Source organism: Schistocerca gregaria, unplaced genomic scaffold (genome assembly GCF_023897955.1).
Source record: "Schistocerca gregaria isolate iqSchGreg1 unplaced genomic scaffold, iqSchGreg1.2 ptg000204l, whole genome shotgun sequence".
Taxonomy (NCBI): Eukaryota; Metazoa; Arthropoda; class Insecta; order Orthoptera; family Acrididae; genus Schistocerca; species Schistocerca gregaria.
This window is the reverse complement of record NW_026061739.1, coordinates 1,071,267-1,082,963: the sequence shown is the minus strand read 5'-3', so window position 1 is coordinate 1,082,963 and position 11,697 is coordinate 1,071,267.

Below are 11,697 nucleotides of genomic sequence, written 5' to 3'. Positions count from 1 at the left end.
CACATACACTGCGAGCTATGTTACACGTGCATCTAGGGGTGGATTTGGTCCCCAAGGATAGGTGCGTACTAGGGTTGATCCATTGTGCCTTTCAGAACAGCGAGATCACCCAGGGAGTGCCACGAAAACATTGCCCACACCATAACACTCCCTCAGGGTTGCAGGGCGTTTGCTTTCAATCTGTCCGATGGAGCACAAAATGTGATGAATATGGAGAGGCCACCTGTAGCACTCAGTGGACTTTCAGTTGTGGTACCGGCGTGCAAATGCAAGCTTTCAACGCCAATGAAGAGCAGTCAGCGTGGGTGCAGGGACCAGGTGCCCACTGCGGAAGCCCATAAGTTGTTGAGGAAACATTGGTGGCAGCCCTCGGTTCGCCTGGGCTGTCAGCTGCACAAAAGTTGCACGTCTTCTCGCCAGCACACACATCTGCAGCTATCGTTCACCTGTGTCGCCTACTGCCCGTAGTCCAACACACTTGCCTTGGAGCCGGATTAGAATACCGAGATTTTGCCACTCACGGTTTACTTTACATACAGTGGCATGTGAAAACATTGCAGATTTTGCCGTTTCGGAAATGCTTCCACCCTTGGGAAGAAAGCCAACGATTATGCCCTGTTGGACGTCACATAAATCGCCCCTTTTACGCATTATGACAACGACTTCACTGTTTCCAGCCTCCTCCCCCCACCCCCATTCATCACCTACTAATGCTATCTTCTGGAGTCTATGGGTTATTACACGTTGACCTCGAAAATAGGAGTTGGTCATATTAATATGACTGGATCTATTATTATTATTATTGAAACTTCCTGGCAGATTGAAAATGGGTGCCGCACCGAGACTCGAACTCGGGACCCTTGCCTTTCGCTGGCAAGTGCTCTACCAACTGAGCCACCCCAGCACGACTCACGCCCTGTCCTCACAGCTTTACCAGTGCCTCGTCTCCTACCTTGCAAACTTTACAGAAGCTCTCCTGCGAACCAATTATTGTTATTATTTCGTTGTTGTTCAGTTGCCTACAGTAATTTACTTGCTACAGTAACATTTTCTTTGCCTTTGCTGGAGTTGTCTTTCAAGTTTGCAGGGTCCGGCGCTACTGGACTGCGATATTACTGTTATTTCAAAATGTGCCGTTTGTTACTCTTAAAACTAACAAGGAGAGCCCCCAGCGGTGGGATCGACTTTTTGAATCCAAATAAGCCGTAGTGCAACTTAAGATCCCTGCATCCAGGTGGCCCTCGGATTGAAAGTAACTGACGAGAAAGATTTCAAAATTTTGCCTGATGCTACATAGCGTGAAGAAAGTCGTATTCCACAGTCTGGTTACGTGTCATAATGGTTACGATAGAAGCTTAACCATGCCTCGTCAGGTGCAGTAAATTTTTTTAAAAATCTTTATCGAAATGACTTTGATGTTTATTTGTACTCTATTTATTGGTTTAAATGTAATTTCTTTCGTTCTATTCTTTTGTCACATCGTTTTAGTCACCGTATGAACTTTTCCATTTGTTTAATTTTTCGGAATTTTTGTGAATGTGTAATTTATTATACCTATCTGTTTGACTATTGAATTACTTCAAAACTCCGATAAATGAATTAAAAAACAAAAGACGAAATAATTTATTTATATTGACTGTGCATTAATGTGAAAAACGTTTTTCTTTGGGAGACGTGCCTTTTTTTGCATGGTAATCGACATACAAATATTGAAAACATAACATAAAATCTTTGTGCACTATGGAAATTATAGTGTAGATGAGGACATAAATGAGAGAATGTTTTCTAAGTAAAATAAAATTCAAGCAAAGTGAGAAATCGGTATAATGTACACAATAACGTACACGAAAATACAGGGTAATAAAAACAGGAGGCATTAAATCGGAATTGATACATGAAGATAATTAAAAGTTCACAAACAAATATTTCCAGTGGAGAAGGGATGATAAGAAGAAAAACTAGACCAAATGAAGAAGTTCATATCACTATTGAATCACGTGACCCAGGAGTGGAACTAAAAAAATAAATATATATATTTACATCAGCTGAAGGAATATGATTATCAATGTCACTTCGATAAAGACCTAAAATAGATTTATTTCTCTGGTGAGATTCGAACCCACAACCTCATGCATGTGAAGCTAGTATCCTTTCAATTATCCTCATAACCAACTTATGTCATTCGGCTTTCTTCATACTATCGAGTCTCACACAAAATTCCGAATTTCTTTTCTCGTCACTTCCTCGCTAACGTCGACTCACAAGGATGAATGGCTGCAGTGTGCGATACTTGGGTGCTTAACCTACATAACCGTATAGATGGTTCCAAAAAGTCGATCCTACCGCTGGAGATATCTCCTTGTAAGGCATGACGAAAGAGGGCCGCCGTTTCATTATATACCCTGATATGGTGGTGGATACACATTTAGTAGTGTAGCAATACTAACACAATCGGTCTGAAACCTGCACGATCTAAGCAACAAGGAACGACTTCATACTTAGTCCAAAGGAAAATCTCCAGAATTACTAGAAAACTTATGGCCAATGCATCGAGTCCCCTGCAGTCATTTAGTCCGCGGCGACTGCTGAGAACCTTCAGAGCAGTCGACTACTTCGATGTTACACGTTCGGTGTCCTACTCTATGGAGCTGAGTCATGGACTCTATTAGGCATTTGAAATGCGATCGTATCGAAAAATATTAAGGATACCATCGACAGAGGGGTAAAATACAGGGAGCGAAAGGATATTTACAATTTGTACAGAAACCAGATGGCAATTATTAGAGTCGAGGGGCATGAAAGGGAAGCAGTGGTTGGAAAAGGAGTGAGACAGGGTTGTAGCCTCTCCCGATGTTATTCAATCTGTATATTGAGCAAGCAGTGAAGGAAACAAAAGAAAAATTTGGAGTAGGTATTAAAATTCATGGAGAAGAAGTAAAAACTTTGAGGTTCGCCGATGAAATAGTAATTCTGTCAGAGACGGCAAAGGACTTGGAAGAGCAGTTGAACGGAATGGACAGTGTCTTGAAAAGAGGATATAAGATGAACATCAACAAAAGCAAAACGAGGATAATGGAATGTAGTCAAATTAAATCGGGTGATGCTGAGGGGATTAGATTAGGAAATGAGACACTTAAATTAGTAAAGGAGTTTTGCTATTTAGGAAGTAAAATAACTGATGATGGTCGAAGTAGAGAGGATATAAAATGTAGACTGGCAATGGCAAGGAAAGCGTTTCTGAAGAAGAGAAATTTGTTAATATCGAATATAGATTTATATATCAGGAAGTCGTTTCTCCGAGTATTTGTTTGGAGTGTAACCATGTATGAAAGTGAAACATGGACGATAACTAGTTTGGACAAGAAGAGAATAGAAGCTTTCGAAATGTGATGCTACAGAAGAATGCTGAAGATTAGATGGGTAGATCACGTAACTAATGAGGAGGTATTGAATAGGATTGGAGAGAAGAGAAGTTTGTGGCACAACTTGACTAGAAGAAGGGATCGGTTGGTAGGACATGTTTTGAGGCATCAAGGGATCACAAATTTAGCATCTGAGGGCAGCGTGCAGGGTAAAAATCGTAGAGGGAGACCAAGAGATGAATACACTAAGCAGATTCAGAAGGATGTAGGTTGCAGTAGGTACTGGGAGATGAAGCAGCTTTCACAGGATAGAGTAGCATGGAGAGCTGCATCACACCAGTCTCAGGACTGAAGACAACAACAACACCATCGACAGATATAGTCAAAAATATAGCGGTACGAAAATGCAGAAATTCTCAACAGCATCCACATAGCAAAACTCGATTGTTTTGGTAGCGCAATTTCGCAACAATAAATAAAACTTGTTGAAATTAATAATTCAATGAAACATTAATGGCCGGCCATTGTGGACGAGCTGTTCTAGGCGCTTCAGTCTCGAACCGCGCGACCGCTACGGTCGCAGGTTCGAATACAGACTCGGGCGTGTGTGTGTGTGTGTGTGTGTGTGTGTGTGTGTGTGTGTGTGTGTGTGTGTGTGTGAGATGTCCTTAGGTTAGTTAGAACTACTTAAACCTAAGTTCTAAGGGACTGATGACCTCAGATGTTAAGTCCCATAGTGCTCAGAGCCATTTGAACCATTTCTTTGAAAGATTAATGGCATACGTGACCCACGACGCACAGGATTATCCAGGCTAAATAACTCAGACCAGAAGTTTGGGTTCAGCACTGAATCAATGGTCTGAAAAACCATGGACGGACAACAGATCATGCTATCGATCGACAGTGTTACTGGAAGACGAGGCACTTAAGAGAGGAAGAATGACAAGGCAGAGAATGTTTAAAAATTACATAAATGCTCACCATTAAATCTAATAGTCCACTCATATAATCGCGCTAGCTGCCATTAAAATTAATCTGCAATTGGCATAGAGTTAAAATTTTTTGAACCTAGTGCTGTTAAAAGCATTCATGTTAACACTTATTTTGATCAATGTACGTATTTTTTGAGACATCCATTGTACGAGGACGTACAGAAAAGTAATGTTGACAAGTTTTGAGTGAAAAGTCACAAAGATTTTTAAATAAAACAAACTTCATGAACATTCTGCATCGGTATTCTTCACGTCAATAAATTTAGTTTTCAACACACTCACCCTAGGAACCAGCACAATTTCCCCACCTAGATACTATTTTGTTGACACCGTCACAGTATATTGTTTGACTATGTTAACAGAGCCACAACCTTACCTCTGCTTGCACCGCTTGAAATAATTGAAGTGCTCGAAGGTTTTCTTAGTTTTGCACATAGACGAAAATCGAGACTGTGTGTAGGATGATCGACGGCAGTGAACCAAGGACGTCGGCTTGCTGCAGATGCCGCAGCGATCGTGTGTAGTTTGGCACTGCCGTGCTCAAGGAGAGTGTGCTCCACATGCGGACGAAGTCTTCGAATTCGTGCTTTTAGTGTTGTGAGCTTTTTCTCACCCCCAACATAGTCACGTCACACACCGCTATGTAACGCGGTACGAAGCAGAGGGCTGCAGATATCCATAGTAAAGATGTAGAATGTTACTGACTTCAAATAAAACAGACCGAGTCATTATCTTCTCAGCACGCCGTCGTGTTATAAGCACAAAAATCCAAAAAATTGTTTCAGAGCAAAGTATGCTGTATTTTTAAGTGAAGATCTTTGTAACGTACATCTGTGGTAAACGTTATGCTTGTGATATATGGTGACAATTCGTATTTATATTTACAATGGAAAGAGATTGACCAGTGGCCAACAGACAACTAAAACGCAAGTTGCTAGATGGATATTAACTGCAATAGCGCCCACGCTGCCACGGTAAGTAGGTGTTTTGGTTTCTCGATACATGTCGCCGTTTAACTGCCGCTCGTGGCGATACATTAAAGAGTGCTCTGTCTTATTGTCAAAGAGCCAGTACCCAGATTCACTCTAAAGACATAAAGACGCGAATTCTGTGCGCCACATTTTCAGATGACCCTCAAACGGTTCCAAAACTAGTTAACCCGAATTAAAAAAAATATTCAAAAAGTGAGTTGTGTCAGTTTTCCACATTTATGTTCAGTATACATTCACAGGCAGTTGAACAGTGGTTCCCAGCCTTTCTTAGACCGTTGCTCCTGACTGTCATCAGACATTTGCCAGTACCCCCTGTCCTACCCCCAGCCCCCCCCCCTCCCTGAGGTCTGAGGTCTGTGGCCTTCCCTCCCCCTCCCCCTCCCCCTCCCCCACATTATCACTAACTTTGGCACATAAATAAACTGTACAGTGAACAACTTTTCTAGGAACACTTTTATTTTCAAAATCATGAGAGGTGGAGGGTATTGTGTGGGGGGGAAGGCGATATTAGACTGAACGACGAAGGAATTCGTGATGCATTTCAAGGGCTAGCCACAATTACTTCTCAGATAAGAAAGCTAACTATCCAAAATAAGGATAAACACATGTTCCAAACGCTTCTCTTGCTCAACCTCTCTACAGTACGGTACTTGCTTGATCTGCACGTTGCAACCTCAATTAAAATCAACCGAGCAAAAATGTGTGCACGTACTGTTCATAAATCACTTGATTGTTACGCTCCTTGCTTCTGAAATATAAGACTTCAGGCTTTTAAATCTTGGTATCCGAACACAACATGTGAAGCTATTATCCTTTCCATTACACCTCACAACCAACTAACGTCACTCAGCTTTCTTAATGCTACGGAGTGTCACACAAAATTCAGAATTTCTTTTCTCGTCAGTTACTCGCAAACGTGGAGCCACCATTTTGAGTGGCTGCAGTGTCTTAACCTACATAACCGTACAGATGGTTTCAGACCAAGTGTTACTTGCAGAGCAGTAGGATAACGAGCTATCGGCCTGGCAATTGAGTTTGAGTTTGGCCGAAGCAACTTTAGGCACGAAGGGGATAATGATGTGTCCCTCCGAAAATAATTTCGCGTGGGCTGTAAGCGGCGCACAGCTCAGCGTTTACATAGTTTTCCAATTACATCTCACACAGGGAATATTATTATTAAGCCCAGTTTCAACAGCAGCGAATGGAAGCGAACTCAAGCGTACGAACAATTGCAGACCACTTGCCTGTATTCATTACCTTTCGTCTAAGAGGTCTGTTTAAAAAATTCCGGAACTTTGTCCACAAAAATTTTCTACGCTTACCTTCACATATTTGTATATGATCACCCCCACGACTGATAAACCGTTTCCACTTCTGGGAGCAGACTTGGTTCGCCTTTCGCTGGACCGTGCGTCTATCGTTACAAATCTTCGTCCTCTCAACTTGGTTTTCAACTTTGAAAATAAATGTCTGCAAGGGCCAAGCTGACCTGACAAGCTATTTTATATGTTGATCGTTCAGAACATTTCCCTACACATTGTGAAGATTGAACCTTCATGTCAACGTCATAGCTGCAGACCCATCACCAGTTATAATTTTCTTAAGGAACATCTCGTTCTCATTTGGGTGATCCTAAGGCTCTTCTCAGATTGGGAGGTGGAGGTCTTTCTGCTCTTGACTCGTGAGCCGTGGAGCGAACTTGGCGGCAACACGATAGATTGCAAGATGCTGTATTAGGATTTCACGATCCAACTGCAATGTTACATTCTTCTGCAATCTCTCGGACAGTCAGTCTTCGTTCAGCACGCACAGGATCGTTGACGTTCCTGACACAAGCGTTGCTGGCAGAAGTCGGAGGACGAGCGTCGTCTTTAGCTTCCGTCCGGCCGTTCTTAAACCGTGTGAACCATCCGTAACACCGAGTGCGGCTTAAGCACTCATCACCGTAGGCTTCCTGCATCATTTGGCGTGTCTCTGTAGAGGTGTTCTTGAGTTTAGCTCTTATGTTCGTATGGGACCAACTGCTGATGTCATCAGTCCCTAGGCTTGCACCACTTACACACACCCACGCCCGAGGGAGGACTCTAACATCCGACAGAGGGGAGCCACACGAACCGTGGCAAGGCCCCTAGACTGCGCAGCTACCCCGAGCGGCGGTTTTCTTGAGTTTCACGCAAAATTTATTGCAGGCGCATTGCTCCTCTAACTATACACTCTCGAAGTTCGCCAACTGTGCGACACAACGTTCTAGTCAATACAGCACTGAACAATAAGCTAACAGACATACAACAGTGAAACTTCCCGCAGTTACACATTAAGCACACGCGCGTGCAGGGATGTCAACTGCATTTCGCCCCAACACGCCATTGGCGCGAAATTACGAACGTTCCCAATTTTTTTAACACACCTCGTATATTCAAAATTTACGGTATGTTCTAGAAATTTGGCAAGTAAGCTTTCTCGGGATAGCTTATGTGTATCTTCAGGCATCTCCCAATTTCTTCAGCATCTCTGTTACAGTCTCCTGTGAGCCAAACAAACCTGTGCTGTCTTTATTATGAACAGTTCAATATCCCCTGCTACTCGTATATGGGACAGGTCCCACACCATGGAGCAATATTAGAGTATGGGTCGCACCAATAGTTCAAAAAAGATCTGATTATATTTCTCTTTAATTCTAACAATAAATTACAGTTCGCCACCACCTTTATCTTTGACCGACACGATGTGATGGTTCCATTTCTTACTTCGTTATCACCAATGTTAAGACTCTCGCTTTTCCCGTTTATGCTTCATCTCATCACTACTGTCTTTGATTTACTCTGACACCTAATTCTACACTCATTATATTGTATATTTCATTCATCAGATCCTGTAGTAATTCACTTTCACTGACAACGATAATATTATCAGCAAACACTGTCACTGATATCCTTTCAACCCGTATTTCAGTGCGAATCTTGAACCTCTCTCTTATTTTCTTCATTGCTTCTTTGATACAAACATTGAACAGTATAGGCGAATAACTACATCAAAGTCTTACTCTCTTTTTAATCCTTGCACTTCGTTCTTGGTCTTCCACTCTTATTTCCTCTTGGGTCTTGTACTAATATATACCCGTCTCTGCCTAGAGCTATTTTCTTCACAACTTCGATCTTGCACCATTTTACATTGTCGAACGCTTATCCAGGTGTAGAAATCGTTTGAGTTTTATTCAGTCCTGCTTCCATTCCGTATCCTTACAATGTGTTACACCGAGGTATTTGTGTGAGCTGACCGACTGAAAATGAGAGTTATTGATGCTGTAGTCATAGGACACTATGATTTTTCGTTTTGTGAACTGCACAATTTTAGGTTTTCGAACATCTAAAGCAAGCTGCAAAAACATCCGGAATTCTGTTTGAGTCTACGTACAAAAATGCATTGTTAGGAAAACAAACTAAACCAAGGAGGGACAAAATATCAGTAACGAACAACGTAGAATCTCTGTGGCTGATCTGGATTAAACTGCTCCATCATCTTCAGCAACAACCAGGGCACAATCCAAGGAGGGATCTACACCCACATGGATATTGTGCAAATCATATCTAAGTGCCAGGCATAGGGTTTATCGAATCACCTTCACAATTGTCTATTATTCCAACTTCATGTCTTGAATTGCCCAAGGTGTGATGAAGACTAAAACGAGTCTGTCACGGAAGACTGTATTGAGTGTGATGTCTGCTCCCAACAGTGGCATGAAGAATGCACAGTTTACGAAAGTCATGGTGCATTTTCTTGTTATTGGTGTTAGTGCGTACTCTTGCCAGATGATGCAGCTACGAGCAGTGTCATATATATGACATTTAAGGTTTGGGTTAAACGTTACTCAGCTGTATCTGATAAATGTTGTTCCTAAATAAATGAGCAATGGTTTGCTACTTGTTTGTTTTAACTTTCTCATCAACTAGAAATGACCGACTAAATACTAAGCGCATACTCCTTCGTGAGTTTCCCCTGCAAAGCAAATTAATGAAGTCGAATAGTCCGTAGGAAGAATTTTTGTAGTTTCATGACTTTTGGGATGGCATGACTGTGATGAGCTAAGAGCGGCTGACAAAAAATAATTGTTTTATTTATAACCTTAATGTTGCAATTGAGAATGGCGTGTCTGGTTGAAGTTTCCACATTAACTGAGCAACGTTCAACGATGCGTTTTCCCTTTCAGAAGGCAGAAAACGGCCGAAATATTTTCTCTAACGTTTTTTCAGTATGGTCGAAGCTGTGCGAAAGACGGAAATTTTTGATAAATACGTAGGACAGTTCAAAAACAATCTAACTTCAGTGACTAATAAAAAAACACCGTGGCCGGCCAATTGAACTGTCTCCTCCTTCGCTTAAAGCCGGCCCTGACGACATAACTCCTGATGGCCGACGTGTTGCAGTAGAACTGAATAGCAAAATAGCTGCAACAGGTAGTGGCACAGTCCACAACGTCGTCATTGACATGCTCAAGTACAGCGAAACAAGTCCAACGTGGGTCCCGAGAGAATTCACACAACACAAGGAAACAAAGAGTGCTATGAACGTGAAGGTGAACCTTTTTCGAACGAGATTTTAACGTGTGATTAAACTTTCGTTCAAAATGGGGAACCCGACTCGAAAAGACAAGGAGTGAAATGGAAGCACACTAGTTCACCTGTCCGAAAGGAATTCAAACTCGAGCATCAGCGACGAAAGTGATGCTGGCCATCATTTGGATGCCAAAGTAGTTGTATTTTGGTGATTATTTGGAAGATCAGCGTACAGGATGCAGCGCTGACCACTCACACATAGTGATGAGCAAAGTAAAGCCGAAAACGAGAGGAAGGGGTCGCCAATGTCAAAGAAAAGACGTGATACTATTACACAACAACGCTCGCCCAAACATAGCGCAGCTGATCCAAGAAACCACTGGAAGGGAAAAGAAACAGTAATGGGTTGGGAGACTCTGCGTCATTATCGCTACAGTCCAGATTTGACTTTCGTAAATTTTCATTTTCATATTGCTGATATTATGGAGAATGGAAGCTGTCTGCATTGTACTTGACTGGTAAGAAAAACTTCAAAAGTCAACCTCACTTGTAGAGCATTTATTGCTACCTGTTTGACCCGCTCAAGGACGCATCGCTTGGAAAGGATTCGGCGACAGCGAAGAAGTTAAAACAATTTCAGTTTTACTTACTTCATTCGCATTTATCGCCTTTCTCTTGCCCAGCAGTATTTCGCAAAGGATTGGCAAAAGCGCAAGTTGCAGCCGTATATAACGAGATCAATATACATTTGCCTTCTGAATATTACACCTGTAATGGGTCCAACCTAAGGCAGTTTAAAAAATCGCAGGTGACACTCGTGTAAAAGAAGAGTAACAGAAAGGATGTGCAAAATTACAGACATCGATTTTCTGCAGAATCCTAGAACGTATTCTAAATATGATTATAATAAATTTCCTAGACACCGAAAAGCTTACGTCCAGAAATCAGCACGGTTTTAGAAAGCTCGTGTGAAACGCAGCTTGCCCTTTTCGCACATTATATACTGCGAACCACGGATGAAGGGTCCCAAGCACATTGCACTCTCCTATATTTGAGAAAAGCCTTTGGCACGGTGCTCCACTGCACACTGTTAACCAAGGGCGTCGTATGAGCATACGGAGTCGGTTCCCAGATATGAGAGCGGCTTCAAGTCTACAACAGATACCAGTACGTTCTCGACGGCGAGCGTTGATCAGACACAAGGATATCGTCAGGAGTGTCCCAGGAAGTGTAACAGACAGCTGTTATGCTGTATAGACATAAATGAGGTGACAGGCAGAGTGAACAGCAGTCTGCGGCTGTTGATGATGCTGACGTGTACGGGAGAGTGTCGTCATTGAGTCACTGTAGGGGGGTACGATTAACGGGAAGCGCGGACAACTGAGAAACGCGTAGGAGTCAGTGAGGTACTGAGCCATGCCGGCGCCGGTGCCTTAGTTAGCTGCGCTACGTTTTTCGGTTGAGGACCCAGGATACGAAGAGCTTCATCGAGGTGGTCCCACATATTCTCGATTCCGGGAAGCCTGGTGGTCGGCGGAGTACAGCAAACTCATCCTGGTGCTTTTCACACTGCAAGCTGTGTCACAGATTTAGTTGTTCTGCTGGTAGATTCCGAGGGAAAAAAGACTCGACGTAGGTGTGGCAACGGTTCCGACCGATATTTCTGCTCATCCACTGTGCCTTCCAGAACGACGGGAGTGTCACGATAACGTTTGTGAGATCGTAACGATCCTTCCTCCTGTCCTAACCCTGCCGCCGACTGTTGCAGGGTGTTCACTTTCAGGTGAATCGCGCCCTA